At 30.3% G+C, this 16430-nt stretch overlaps 1 long non-coding RNA gene across 1 annotated transcript; it reads left to right on the top strand.

The window, feature by feature from the left end:
* Positions 1–12845: 12845 nt before the first annotated feature.
* On the top strand, positions 12846–13649 carry LOC107612731 (uncharacterized). The gene is made up of 3 exons (XR_001613844.3): positions 12846–13056; positions 13152–13216; positions 13305–13649. It is a non-coding gene; the product is annotated as an uncharacterized LOC107612731 (long non-coding RNA).
* The last annotated feature ends 2781 nt before the right edge of the window (positions 13650–16430 follow it).

Here is a 16430-nt window from a genome sequence, read left to right as displayed (position 1 = left end):
ATGATTATATGATATTTATTAATATTATTTTTTGAATACATACATATAAAATATAATTATATAATAAAATTAAATTAATTAGTTAGTTATTAAAATAAAAAAATAATTATTTACTATAAAAATATAATTAAAAAAGTTGTATTATCAAAAAAATACTAGAAGTTTATCTAATTATTTAAGAACAATCGGATTATAACTTGTTGATTATAATTTATTGAGACTTGATTGTTATTAAAATATTAGTGAATATATGTATTTCAAATTTTAATTTTAGGTTTTTGACAAGTTTAAATTTTTTATTTACATGGAATCGGTTGTACGAATTCTAGTAAGTCATCGGTTGAACCAGTAAACCAATAAAATTATATAACATATTAGTATGTTATATAATTTTACTAGTTCACATCATTTTATGTGCTAATTATTAATGATATAGTAAAATTATATAATATTTTTTTCATAATTATTAATATAAATATTAATGTTATTAAACATGTATAAATAACAAATATCAAATATTTTTATTAATTACAATATAATAATCATTTTTATGAGTGTGATCTGTGTGAGATATAATATGTGTAACATCCAAAAACATGCATTCGCATTTGCTTAATACTAATTAGGACGACAAGTAAGTCAATCCAACTTATGTGTCAGAGAGATATTAAGTTGTTAACAACTCGATACTCTAAGTTCATGAATTTGTAAGTTATGTTTGAGCTTGAAATTGAGTGTGTATTTTGTATTATATACATACAATTAAAGACGGACCCACGTTAATTGGTGTGGGGACAATTACCCCATTAAATTTATAAAAAAAAATAATAAGTATAAATAATTGTCCTATAGATATAATTCATTTGCCCTCCACACTTTAAAAAAAAATTGTATAAAAAAAATTGTTATTAAATATTAATACAATGATAAAAATTATTATATCATATATATTTAAAATAAATAATAACAAAAATAATAATTCAATTAGCTAGTTACCTAAAGTCAAATATAGCTTTTCAAATATAAATAAAATTATTAGTATTTAGTAGCTTTTTTAATATAATATATATTAATTACTTATTTATTTATTTTTTTTATTTAATTTAGTTTTAGTCTTACATATAATAATTATCTTTATTGAAAAGTTTTTACCATAAATATTAAAAAATGTCAATTTTAATTACAATTAAATGCTAACAAATTATTTGAATATTTACATAATATAAAAATAGACATTAACTTATCTATACTTATATATAAAGAGAAATGTGGCCGGTTGTTTGATTTAAATTTTTTTTTCACAAATTTTTTGTCTCTCACACAATTTTTGTAAAAATTTAAAATTAGTTAATTCGAGTTATATTCTTTATAAATTTTTTAATTATTAAACTATATTTTTTGCTGTATTATATAAAAAATAATTAATAAAAATATAATTTGACAGATATGAAATACGCACTGGTATTAATAATAAATGTATCACGCAATAATACCAAAACATTGAAATGAGAAAAAATATTTTTAATATAAATTAATATGTTTTTTAATGTGTTAATTATATTTATTAAAAACTTGATTAACTAACATACTCTAAGATTTAAATATCTAAATATATTGATATTATTTTTTTTATTATTATTATATATTATTTTTGTCCCCACTATTATAATTTTTTGGGTCCGTCACTGTATACACATTTACATAACTATGACAGATGAGAAAAGCTCAAGATAACTTTTGAACTTTTAGTAAGTCGAACTTGACATTGGTTTGGTTTGTCTTAGCTTAACTTACTTAGTCATGAAGGTATATATGAGTCATCTACTAAATCAGTGATGTAAATATTTCATTTTATCGTTTTATTGAGAAGTTTTAAATATAAGTGTCATTGAAATAAATACAAAGGTATTTGTATTTATTAAAGAAGTTATAAATAAAAAGCTATTTAAAAAGTTTTTAAAAAGTTTGATCTTTAAAATATTAATATTAATATAATTTTATTTATTATTAATTTATTATATTAATTACAAATTTGGAAAATCATAGGATTAAATTATGCAAATGTATTAACAATAAATAAGTCTACGTTATAATTTGCAAGTTATTAACAACGCTTATAATCAATTTTAAATTTTGAAAATTTAAAAGTAATTTTATTACTTATTTTATTTTATTTTAGTAGTGAAGGACCCATCCAAAGAACAAAACATAATTACTAATTACAACCTCTCAAACAAAGAAACTTTAAAAATGTGAGACCAAATGTATAAGTTAATGTCCTTTCTTAGTCAAATACTTGCAGCGTTAAATGGGAAAAATTACTAACAAGTTAGTGTGAAGACCAAATAGAAGATAATTATCTAATTTCTTCAATGGTTGACGCGAGATCAAAAAGAAAAGTTAGAAGCACCGCAACAATGGAGAAGGCCGGCGTGGGAGATGGCGACGACGACGCATCAAGTCATCATCGCCATAGGGATAGCGCTGTACGAAATTCTGATTGTCAGGTATTTACAAATTTTCAGCTCCTTTAATCACACATTTACATTTATCTTTTATTGATTGGTTACCTTAATTCGAAAAGATTTTCAAAAATAAATCAAAAAGAAAATTTACATTTATGAAATCAAATCAATTTCTATTAATAGACTGATTCTGTCATATCTCTATACTGATATTGAAAAAAATTAGTAAAAATAGTATCGATGCACGGGTTAAAGGCGTGTATGTGACGAGATCTTTGAAGAAAGGAGTCTGTTCAAAGAAAAAAAATATCAGTGGGGAGAATTGCTTTGATCAATGGCAACTAATAATAGCCATAGGTAAATGTCTATACTAAATTCATTACTTGTATTGTTATTTTTTCTACAATTATTATTTGAATTATACCTTATTATTTTCATTATTATTTCAGTTTACTTGATTCATGTGCACCACCAAGTGCTTCGATAAACTCGTTTGAGAATAGAGTTATGGTTGATTTAGAGGTATATAAGACTAACAAATATTTATGTCCTATTCTAAATTTCAATGCATTTGTGTTTTAAATTACCTATGTTGTATCTGTTACCTGCAAGACATCAAAAGAGCAAACAATAGTATTCGAGATGAGAAAATTCTACTGAAATTCATGATTGAACACATAAATTCCCTTTATTTCAACCCTAAGTTGAAAGAGATTGCAAGACTTTCGAAAAATAGCAAAATCAATCCTATCACAACCCCTTATAAGATATGCAAAATTACGAAAAATCACAAAAAGAGTGATCCCAAATCAATGTTTAATATGGATATGGACCCAAATATATGTCTTGATGTCAGATGATGACGATGATGTCATGGAACTAGTTCGAACAACCATAACATGCCAAGATCCATGCAAAGTTGCTATCCAACAGAGCAATCCCTCTGTCAAATATCAAAGAATGTCACTGGAGCCAAATGGCAAAGGAAAAGTGAAACCAATATCAAAGCCATGGTTCCCCATACTTGGTGAAAGGAGCAAAATACGGTCGAGGCAAAATCATTGCACATCAATATGTATTTATATATTCTTATAAAATGAATGAGTTTATAATGCCCAAATTTTGTATGTAGGCGTTTAAGGTGTGCAATGACCACGTTAGATGCTAACGTGTGAAGTAGATGCACAAGTATCCCATATAGAAGCAGTACGAGCATCAAGCATGCCAGTTCTTGCACGTGTTCGCGTAGAATTGAAACCACTATCTTTTTTTTGACAATAAAATATGCTTGTGCAAAGAAAAACAAAGGTCAAATATTCTTTTTTCTTTTATTTTCTTTTTTTATTTTAAACATTCTGGTTGATAGATTACAAATTTTAATTTTGAGTGATACGTATAGAATGCTTTAATAAAGATTATTTGAACTCAAACAGGGAATAACAATTTATTTCAAGATGGGTAGCGAGATTAACTTGAGTAAGGGACAGGAAGAGATGTTTGCATATATTTTTTATTCGGATGTATTACCAAGGTATACATTTTTTCGTGCTATTAAATATGGTTAATATTCATTCGCTGTTATTTTCGCATTGAATCTATATTTACTTGTTATCAGTGAGAACATTGTAAAGATAGGAGGTTCGTCCGTAACACATCAAGAACTTTTTGCTCGAGTAAGGATCATACAGTTATTGATAAGGTAAATGTATATCAATCTAACTTAGTCATCTATATGCCCAATAACGTGATCAATCCCTAACTGTATCTATGCTTGAATTAGATCATCGAACTTTGGGCTAGAAAATGTACTTGAAACCAAAAAAGCATTACACTGAAGATAACTTGGTGCCTTCCTCCCTCATTTTCAGTACGTCTTTTATGGTTATGAAATAAGAATGCTTGGATTTGGAAATGGTTAACGATTTACATTAGTGTATACTTTATGGATGGTTTTATCTTTTTATTTATATGGTAACTTAAATTATAAAGTAATTAAAAGACTGACTGGCTTTCTGGTATATAATTAAACTATGTATTGTTATAATAATAATTTTCTTAAAACATAATTACTATTTAAAAATATTTTTTGATAAAATAAGTTCTTAATCTACACCTGCAAGTTGGAACTATTACTAGAATTTTTTTTGCTACATGCTCTTAATAATTAACATACTTAATATTTTTTATTGTATACTTTTTATTTACATTTTTTATGACATATAAAACAAGTTGATATATTCCAATATCTCCAAATAGAAGAGTTAATTGATAGATATGCATCCGATTATATAAAAAAATACCCTTCACTTCAATGTGTAAGCTCTTATCCTTATATCTTCAGTTAGCATAAAACTTTATATTTTTTGATATCTCTATTGAACAATTTATTATATTCAGATTTACATTCCCATTGAAGATAAGGATCACTGGTATTTAATGGTCATGAGCTTGGAACTAAAAACTATTTTTCATGTGGACTCCAACCTGCCAACTGAGCGCAAGGAACCACGGACTGAATCTACTAACACTCTGGTTCTGATCTAAACCATTTCAATTGATGTGGCTCTGTGTCAATGATATCTCCTTGCAAATAATAACGTTGTTCGCTTTTTGTAGGCTGTTGTTTTGTCTCGGATTATTTCTTTAGCACACTTTGAAATTTGTCCTTTTAAGCATGGTGACTTCTCTGGTGGTTGGTCTTCTCAAACAGTTGAAGTAGTTCACGATGTGCAACCTCCTCCAACATGCAAGAAAGATTCTTCCTTATGGGTACTAAGCTAGTTTCATATGGAATATTCATTCTATCCCAAGATACCACCTAAGGTGATAATGTCAATCATTTTATTTTCTATATGTTTCAAAAATTTTGTAAGACCTTGTTATTTGCTTCTTTTATTGGGCTCTCTAGTGACCTCTTGATTTTGAATTTTCTTTTTCTCTTTTTGTTTTCTACTTTTAGATTTTTGAAAATCAGGTGTTAATCACAATTACCATAGACTTAGTTTTGGGACCCTCCAATAAATCGAGAAAGATAATTATGGACAACGCTAGTGAGTATTGGTTTCAACTCAACGAACTCAACCAACCATAGTATATTTGTTATTTGTATGCTCTAGTTTGCGGTATTTAGTTTTAATAGTGTTAAGTTGAGATAATTAAATACTTGTTGCAATTTATGTCATTTAATACTAGTTTTCAGATTATTTAGTTGCTTAACATTTACGAAATATTGTGGCAATTCATCAAATGACATTACTCCAATATGAAATTGATACTACTTTTTTTTGCCTATCTCATCGAGTTGTTTAACAATAATTGGATCATAGGCAACAATGCCTGAAATTTGGGTATGAAGGCTAGGGTTCTAAAGAGGGAAGTGTTCCAATCGTTACATGGTGAACATTATTGTTGACAGACATGTGCATATTAAATATACAAGTGGATAGAGATGGAGGTGAAGGTGATTGTGTAGTTAGTTGTGGAGGCAGGGTAGTTGAGCTAGTTGCTAAATTACCAGAGGAAGGCCTAGACAATGAAACTGTGAGAATTGCGGATTATTAAGTGTAGGTATCAACATGGAGACTAAGGAATGAGTATTCAGTATTATATTTCAATTATAACTCCAATATATTTCAATTATTTTCTTAATCAAGTAAAAAATTAATTGTTCAATTAATTAAAGACGAAAAGAGTATTCAATATTATAGAAAAGTTTGTATTTTAATTAGTTTTACCTTTGGGATATTATTCATTTCTTCATATGTGCTATGAACTTAATAGTATAGTACATGATCCACCATACTTTAGCTGTTGCTGAATTAATCAAAAGATTATATAATTGTGGGGGAAAAACTACTAAAAAGAAAAATATGAAAGGATAAAAAAAATAGTTCACTAGGTACTGCACTTTTCAACTTCTATCAACCCTATCCTAATGCAAATTTAGAATTTCAAATACCCAAAGGTCTCTTTCCATGCTTGTAAATGAATTCCAGTTAGCAAACTCTTAAGTTTAGAATTCTATCTTGAAGACCACAACACAAGACAAATAATCATTATGTTTATACAGGATCAATTTGATAATACCACTTCTATATAGGAGATTTAACTCTCAATACAAAGCACATCTACAACAAAATCTTGTCAAATTATAAGCGTGACATTATAAAAAATACTCTATAAAATATTGTAAAGGATCATATTACACACTTGGCTACCCTTGTTAATGAACATTAATAAAGTAAAATGATGGGATTGAAATGTTTCACCATTATTAGTCAACATTTCTTAATCAAGACCTAAAAAAATATATAGATAATTTCTCTAATATTCGAAATGATGCCGATGAGTAAACAAAGTATTTAAAAATGAAAATTTAAGGAAAGCACTAGCAGCTAATTTGATGTTACCTCTACTTCATATCCCCAATGTCATTAACAACATATCAATTACAGCATCTAATATTTACTATACCAGACTTAATACAGGATCAAATATCCAAGAATGCTATATGAACACAACTTAACCAAACCATACAATTTCGTTATAACAAATTTAAAGAAGGAAAAAAATCCCCTTATAATCAACTATATGATTACAAATTAATTGCACATCTAAACCCCACTCTCCAATTTATGACTAACCTTACAAAAGTTTGTCTTACCCTCAGATATGAGCGGTAACCCACATGTTTTTTTTGTCATACATATCTATTATCCATTTGCGATCTTCCACTCCAAAGCATCCAACCATTTCCTTCAACTTTTTTTCAAACACACTAACTTCGTAATCACTTAGCATTAACTTTGTAAACATTTTCGTAAACTGAGGTTTGTGAATATTGCTTGTTGCATTACACATTAAGTGCCACGCACATAACTTATGATGTGCATTGGAAAACACTTTCTGAATAGCGATAGCCATTGATGGATGACCATCTATAAATACTAAAGTCAGTGTCTTTCCCTTCATTATTATGAGAAGTTGTTTTAGTAACCACACATATGTGCTTTTTCCTCTCATTCAAAACTATCACAGAACCAAATACAATGGTTGGATTATAGTGGTTAACTCCCGAGAATATTACTGCCGGTAATCTGTATCTATTCTTCTTATATGTGGCATTAAATGTTAGCACATTCCCAAACAGATCGTAGTCCAACTAACACCAGCCATCACACCAAAAAATTTACCGAAACACACCTTCTCTGCCCTTCTCAATACTATAGAACAAGTTTTGATCCCTTGCTGCTAGAGTTTTTATGTAAGCCATTGTAGAGTTTATATCATCAGGTCATTGTCTTTTTTGCTTTGCAACTTGATTGTGCATATCCTTAATTGAAAAATTAACATTCTCATATCCACCATACTGGCTAGCTAATGACCCAAATATATTTGGTATGCAGATCCCCACCTCTTTCATATGGTTCATTTGACTAATGTCAGGCTCAGTCATTTTCTTGTCAGATCTTAACATTCTTGCTAACTTTGGGACAACAAACTCGTGGTTGTGTTCAATACAAAAATCTCTCACTACCCAACTCTCGGTTATCGCATACAAAAAAACATGAAATCTACTCATACAACCAAATCTTATCTTTGGTTTTGGCTCCCTAACTCAATTTTTTAGCTTGTTCCATTTTTCTAATCTATAGCTTTCACAAGAACAAACATATCTTTTTTCTCTTACTTTCCCATCAACTTTTCTACTCCTACTCTTTTGCACACTAAAGCCCCTAGTCTTAGCATATGAATTATAAAAGTTGAATGCCAAGCCAAAAATCAGCAAAGTGAAATTGATAAATATTTTCCGTAGATAGACCTGAGAAATCGATCTTACCAATATATTCTCAAGAGTTTATATGATATTGATTCATATCCACTGCATCAGAAGTTGCATCTTCATCCATATGATCACTAACGTTATTCCTATTTTCATTTATTATGTGTCTTTGACTATTCGATGCTACCTATAATTTATGATAACTTAAGCTAATTATCCAGCAAAATAGCACAAATTAGTTAGAATTTATAATCAAATAATCAAAACTAACCAGTGACTACTGAATTTGCAAATAGAATAACAATACTAATTTCTGAATTTGCAAATAAACTACAAATATTAAATAACAGTAACAAATAAAAAATAAAACAAAAAATAGAACTAGAACATCAAGAACATAATCAAAAACACAAAAATTGAAATCATGATCATAAAAACAAATTTTAAAATTTTTTAATCCTCAAACAAAACCCAAAAAATTCAAAAAATATAAATGTATTTTTTCTTTTATTATTTGAATATCTGGACTGTTGTAATTTGTAATGTTCATTTTTACCAAATTTAAACATTTTTTTCATCTTTGTATATTTGGTATCAATTCAACCGGTGAGAAACATTTATTTGCATTCCTTGTTCTGAGCTTTTACTTTTTGATTGTACAACTTTTTCTTATTATCTCAGAGAGAGTTTTCACTAATCTTGTTATTATGTATTTATTGTATACAATAATTAACTTCTATGAATCTATGATCAGATGTTGAACATGCCATGGACTATGTAAAATCTTAGTACTCAGTGTTAATTGGCCCAATTGTGTTATTAGAAAACAGTTTGGCATGCTTCATGAATATACACAAGCATTCTTAATTTGTATTGGAACAAAAAAAATGAAATCAATAAAGCAAATTCATACCTGAAGCTGAAGTTTTATTGAAACTCTAGAAGTGGAAGATGAAGGGAAAGACGGAGCATTACGACGCTTATGACGACTCGAAGAGAGAAGAGAGAAGAGAGAAGAGAAAAGAGAAAAGAGGAGTTAGAGAGAATGAGCCTAGGAACGACGTTGAGAGATGGCTTGAGACTGGCAGCAAGTGCTGGGATGGACGGCGACGGCGAAGACAAGAGAAGAGTGGAGTGGGTGGTGATAGTTCTGGATAGATTGGAGGGTGCGGTGAGTTTACAGAAAAAGAAAAAAAAATTAGGGTTCCACTTGATAAATTAAAAAAAATGTTTGTGATAAATATAAAAAATATTAATTATTATTAAACCCCTATATAAGACATATTTGTAAATTATGTTTTATACACATTAGAAAAGTTCAAAAGACTTAAGCTTACTAGACACAATTCACGTTTTCAATTCAAAGGTTGTCGGGTTCTATTAGCCAATCAGTTGCAGTCGAAATTCTAAATTCAAAATCATATTATATCAAGAAGAACTTACTAAATGCTAACTGTAATCAGCACTTTTTAATTTTGATATAGAGAGGGGAATGGAGTAGGACAGAATTATGGAGTGCATGCGTGCTTTACCCGGATGTGGTGTTAGGGAAGAACAAATCGGACGAATCGATTTTAGTCTAGGTAATCAGACGGTCCGATTTGAGGGGCACAAATCGAACCATTCGATTTGTGTCCTCCCCACCACGTGTCGTGCATGCCTTGTGCCCTACAGCGGTACCCCTTATACCAACATGCCCACTTCCTGTACCCATTCTCTCCCTCCGAAGTCACTTTCTTCCTTGAACTCACCTAGCAGCCCCATTCTCTCTTCTTAGCTTCTTTTTCTTCTTTTTCTTCTACTTCAATTAAAAAAAAATTACAATGCCAAAGAAACAAAAATGTAAAGATGTTAAGCGTCCTGAACTTCATATTATAAATTATCTTTGCCATTCTGATTATGTAAGTTCATTTTTTAAATTTTTTATATTTCAAAATTATTTTTATTGTTAGAAATTTAGGAATATATGTTTAATGATATATGTTACAGAATTATTATTATTATTATTGTTAGAAATTGAATTTAGGAATATATATGTTACAGAATTATTATTCTTGTTAGAAATTTAGGAATATATGTTTCAATAATAGCTAGAAATTATAGTTAGTGAATATATGTTTAAAATTATTATTATTGTAGTTAGTGAATATTTTAATCAATGATAATGTTTGAATTAGACTAATGTGATAGATTAGTAAAAAATATATGTTTAAAATTTTTTGTAATAATTTTAGAAATTATAATTAATTAACTTTAAAGTTATGTTGATTGTTGTATAATTTTTTGTAATAATTTTGGGAATTATGATTAATAATTAGGTTTTGTAAAATATAATATATTTTTGCTCCAGTAATAATTATTTATTTATTGTTAGATATTTAATTGACATAAATATATTATTGTAGTTGAGGTTTTAATAAAGTGGAATATTATTAGTTAAATAAGAATTAGATTTATTTATTTGTTATTATTAATAATAAGTTAGTATTTATTATTAGTGATATAGGAATTATTATCCGGTAAATTATGTATGACTAAATAAATAAATAATTATGTAAGAAACAATTCAATGCTCACTTTAGGAAACAGTATGTCTAAAACATTTAATATGTATAATAATATCATAATTTTTAAAAATTAAAGGCTTTTGAAATAATTTCTAGGATTATTAATTAAATCTAAAAGTTAAATTATTATTATTATTCTGGAGTTTAGTAAAATGGATTTAGTAAAATTATTTATTTTTTGGTATTTTCAATAATTAATTATAGTTGTTAGGTATTTAATTAATATGTTTTGTGTAGTTAATTGTGGAAATTTCTAATAATGATAGTTAATTAATTGGTAGGTTAGTTGTATTTATGCATACATGGTAGTTACTAAATTAGCTAATTAATAGTAAGTTTAGCATTAGTTTAACAAAATAGTTACTATTATTAGAAAATTATTAACTTTTAGTAACAAATTAGTAATTATTAATGATTTGACTAATAGTTTGCTATATTTTTGTAGAGTTAACGGAATTTGACATGTAACCACCTACTGCTTCCGGATCGATACAATCATAGTGTGGAGGAGCATTTACGGTTTACTGATTTTTATCATGTTTATCAAATTGGAATAGTTCAATGTCAGAAAGCACTGGTAAATGCTCTAGTCGAAATGTGGCACCTAGACACACACACATTTCACCTTCCGGTTGGTGAGTGTGCTGTGACACTGGAAGATGTGACTATTATTCTTAGTCTTCTAACGAACGGTCTTCCAGTGACAGGAATGAATATAAGTAGTTTTGAAGCCTTAGAGGCTGAGTGTTTGCACCAATTTGGGGTTATACCGACAAAGTCAGACTGTAGAGGAAGCTGTATAAAATTGACGTGGCTTCGGGATTTAAAAGAACATTTACAGTTGATTGATGAAAATAGTATTCAGAGGTAGGTGAAGTGCTAAATTATGTTGTTATTTGGTACGATCTTATTTGGAGACAAGTCTGGGGCATCTGTGCACTGGAAGTTTCTGCCTTTGCTTCATGATTTTGGCAGTGTTGGACAGTATAGTTGGAGATCGGCATGCCTAGCACACCTGTACAGGGTGTTATGCAGGGCATCTCGTTTTGACTGTAAGAAAATCGATGGTCCACTAACACTTCTGCTAACTTAGGCTTGGATCTGTCTACCATATCTTGTGCCGGTTCCTAGGGAACCCCGCAGCTTTCCGCTTGCAAACAGGTAACATTATCGACTTACATCATATCTTCATATTTAGAATCCAGTTGTGTTAATGAAATAAATCATATTAGGTGGCGTAATTGGGAGCGTGGAGACCGACGCTATAGATATCTTAGTCTTGCTCACTTTAGGGAGTCATTGGATGATCTTCAGGAAGGCCAGGTGTATTTTCATTAAAGAAGTATTTGTTTCGGGTTTAGTCTTATTATTATTTGGCTTGTAATCATTTGTTTCTTTTATTATGTGCAGTTTGTGTGGGTTGCTTATGGTATTGATCGCATTGATCCAGACATAATTCTTGCAGACATCTACATGCAATCGGTTGTGTGGAGCACTACGGTGTCATTGGTATCATTTGAATGCATTGAGTGGCATGCAACCGATAGGTTTAGGCGACAGTTTGGTTTTGTTCAGGAAGTTCCTCATCAGGAATGGAATCTAGACAAGACATACGAAAAAGTCCTGACTAGTCCTAAGAATTTTGATTGGGCCACAGCCATAATCATTCATTTAGGTGATGTAGTGGATAAACAGGTATAATCACATTCTTACTGAGCTTTTCGTGCCTCCACAGCATCCCTTAGGCTGCGTTTGTTTTTGTAAACAGGACAAGACATGACACTGAGACAGAGACACTAAAAATTACTCTTTATGTATTGTGTTTGGATACAATGGACAAGACACTGATGTAATGTCTAGTATTCTGTTTGGATACATATAAACAAGACTAAAATATAATGTAAAATTACTAAAATAGGCCCATCTAATTTTAATTTTTATACCCACCTTTCACTGTCTCTGTCTCTGTGTTGCACTCCTTGGCTGCCACCCTAACTCTTCCTCTTCTCCACGACGTTGCCTGTTTCTTGCGCCGCTTCCAACTCGTTTTTCGTTAACAACACCTTGTTCCTCACCAATGTCAATTTTTCACTCTCTCTCTCTCTATATTCATTTTGATTGTCGTTTTTGCTTCTTCAATTGTCGTTTTGTGTTTCTTGTTTCTTTCAGGATGCGTTCGAGAGGCACCGCATGGTCTTTACGGTTGGGACTTCCATTGCCTCCGTTGCCACTGCTTGGATCGGTCTCTTCATTTCTCAGTGCTTTCCATTCATATCATCTGATTTGATTATTTGATTGGGTTCAATGATTGTAAGATTGGTTAATTTCTTGTTTCAGGGTATTCATTGCGCCATTTCCATGATGAAAAGGTTGAACAAAGGCTTGAATCAATTGAAAAAGCTGTGAGTCTTTCTGTATCTCATTTTTTTCTTCTTAATTCTAATTCTAATTCTAATGCATATGTCTATTTCATATGTTTCTGTGTGGCAGATGAAACACAAGCATAATCTGGAACATTCCGAAATCAAAGACATTGTTGGTCCTGGAGGTCTCAGTGTTCCTACTTGTGCCGCCATTGCCGCAACCACCTTGATCATTGGGATTGTTCCTTATTTCTAGCACTTAATACCTGTGATCATGCTTTCTGTGGCGATTCTCCGATGTAGCTATTTAAGTCTTGTCAATTTGAATTCACAATAGTCCTTTTTGGTTTTTAATGATACGGTTATTCATTGAAGAACAAATGCACAATGGTGCTGTAGGGTATTGTAAGGTTAATTTGTAAGCTGAACTATCATTGCTGTTAAGATTTTGAATGTATTGAAATTTAAAGGATTTGTAGTTTACAAACTTCCTATTTGAATTGCTATTGCTATTGCTTAGTCAAAACTGTGCTTGATATTGAAGATGCTACAGCTAGGAGTATTGCTTTGAATAAGCCAGCCTTTCAGAAAAAAAAAAAAACAGAATAGCAATACAGATATGACAAACCACAGTCGAAATTTTGTACCATTATTTAATATTTATTCATATTCCTCATCCTTCATGAGATAGTTGCTTAAGACACTTATTTTGTTCTTTTCATTATTACATTTATAATGCATTCTTTTTTTTTCCTATGTTGAGCAATGCTGCAAATTAAAGAAGGTTTGTTTCATCAAATTTTATGTTATGGACAACACAAATCATTTCTTCTTGGTTCAAATTTATAATGGAAGAAATAAACATACTCCTTATGATATAGGTATTTGGCAAGTGCGTCTCAATTTTTCCTTCAGGATAATTGTGATATAGGTATTCACACTTTTTTTTTAACTTTCTTGTTTAATTTAGTCAAAATGTGAAAGAAGAAAGTATCCTTGCCTTGCTTTGGAAGCATGGATTAGTATTCTCTTTAGTGGGACAAAAAAGCAACTAATAAAAACTCAATCTGCACTAACAAAGCAATCTCTCTAATAAAAACTCAATAACAAATCAATCTGCACTAATAAAAATCTGCATTAAAAAACTGCACTAATAACAACTCAATGCAATAACAAATCAATCTCCATCTGCATCAACATTCTACACTATAAACTCAATGCAAAAAGGATACAAAATCCTGAATTCTGCACAAACATAAAGTCAAAATCTGCATTAAGAAACTGCACTAATAACAACTCAATGCAATAACAAATCAATCTCCATCTGCATCAACATTCTACACTAAACAACACATAAAAAAATAACTTATATAATTAACACATTCTAAAAATTATCAGCAACAATAAACACAGCAGCCATAAGAGCAACAGCAACAAAACTCACTAATTATATTAATTTTTAGTTCAAACTAATAATAAGAGACAAAAAAATCATAAAAAGAATGTAGCTCTTATTTTTATATGATTTTCAGATTGAAAAATCATAAAAAAATTAAAAACAAAAAAAATGAAAATAAAGCAGAACGAAATTCTTTTGAATAGAAAAAAAAAAAAATAAGAAGCAATAAGGAAAGATGCAAAGTAATACCTGGTTATGTGACCGATAAAGAGAAGAACAGTCTTCCAAGAATTGTAACAGGAACAAGCGGTAATTGGCTATTAGAAATATTGGTATTAGATTAACTGCAAAAAAAATCAATAAGAAAGATAAGAAGATGAAAAACCAGAAAAGAGAAGAAGATAAAAAAAAACCAAGACAAGAATCGGAAACAAAAAATAAGATACAGAATCAGAAAGAAGAAGAAGAAGAAATAGAGACAGAAACAGAGAACAAGAAGAAGATATTATTGTGAAAGAAGTGAAGGAAGAGGAAGAACAGAACGAAGTACAAAATCACGACAGAAAGAGCAAGAAGAAGATCAACAGTAGAAAGAGAGATAAAGAAGAAGAGAGAGTACTTGGAAACGCCGGCAGAAAAGTTTAGGTTAGGTTTTTCACAAGAAGAAGATCAAGAGTAGAAACAGAGAGCAAGAAGAAGAGAGAGTATTGGAAATGACGGCAGAAAGCTTAGGTTAGGTTTTTCACAAGATAATAAAAGGGGGTAATTGGGAAATAATGAAAAATTACTATGGGCAAAAAGGGAAAAAATTTTCATTAAAAATCCCGTGTCCACCTTCTTATTTCCGTGTCCACCAGTGTCCTTCGTTTAAAAGAGGACACAAAAATGAAAAAAAGTGTCTCAGAGACATTGTGTCCACTGTCCATGTCTCTCTATCCAAACACGTTTTATATATGTATTGTCCATGTCTTTGTGTCCTGTCCACCATAAACAAACGCAGCCTTAGATATTTACATGTATTGGTTCCGTACAAAATATGATAACCACTTGAACTTGTCAGATTTTGTGATTCAAGAGAATGATGAGGGTAATCTAGTTATGGATGATGATAATCAAGAGCAGGAGTCACAATTACCGCCACCTCCACTTCCACCTCTACCTCCACAAGAACAACCACAGTCCTTGGTCCCATATGTACCTCAAACACAGTTTATCCAGTCATACCCAATACATCAGCAGTATTGGAGAACTCCACAGTTTGACACAGGAGACGGAGCTTCTTTTAGCCAGTTACTTGGGTTCATGGTTGCAGATCCAGACCAATCACAATCTAGCCATCAGCCTAATTTGATGATGGGTAGGTATTCCTTGGACGCGAGGCATTCATGTTGCACTTCCTCGGGTACTTCTGGAGGGTTGGTATCTGGAGACTCTAGTAAAAGTGACGGTGGTCAAGGAATTGTTAATAGTCAAAACCCACGCTGTGTTTCAATGGGACTAATTGAAGAAAATGCTAAGGCGATTGAGTAAGAGACTGATGAGTATCTAGTAGATAAATCAGATGACGAGGATAATGAGGAGGACGAAGATGAGGACATGGATGAGGATGAAGAATCTCGCAATGATGCTTCTGATGATGGTGATCATGCATGTCCTATTATAGGTTTACTTTTTTGTCAATTGATTATATTATATTCATATTTGGATCTTTTATTGTTTGATTATATTATATATATATTTGGTGGAGGTTCTGTTGTTTGATTATACTATATTCATGTTTGGATGGTTTGTTTAATTAAATTATATACAGATGAGGCACGTACTCCAGATGAGACAGGCAAATGCTACAATCTT

Source organism: Arachis ipaensis, chromosome B8, assembly GCF_059453495.1.
Source record: "Arachis ipaensis isolate K30076 ecotype BB chromosome B8, ASM5945349v1, whole genome shotgun sequence".
Classification (NCBI taxonomy): Eukaryota; Viridiplantae; Streptophyta; class Magnoliopsida; order Fabales; family Fabaceae; genus Arachis; species Arachis ipaensis.
Note: the sequence above shows the minus strand (reverse complement) of the source record. Positions and strands in the feature narration are given on the sequence as shown.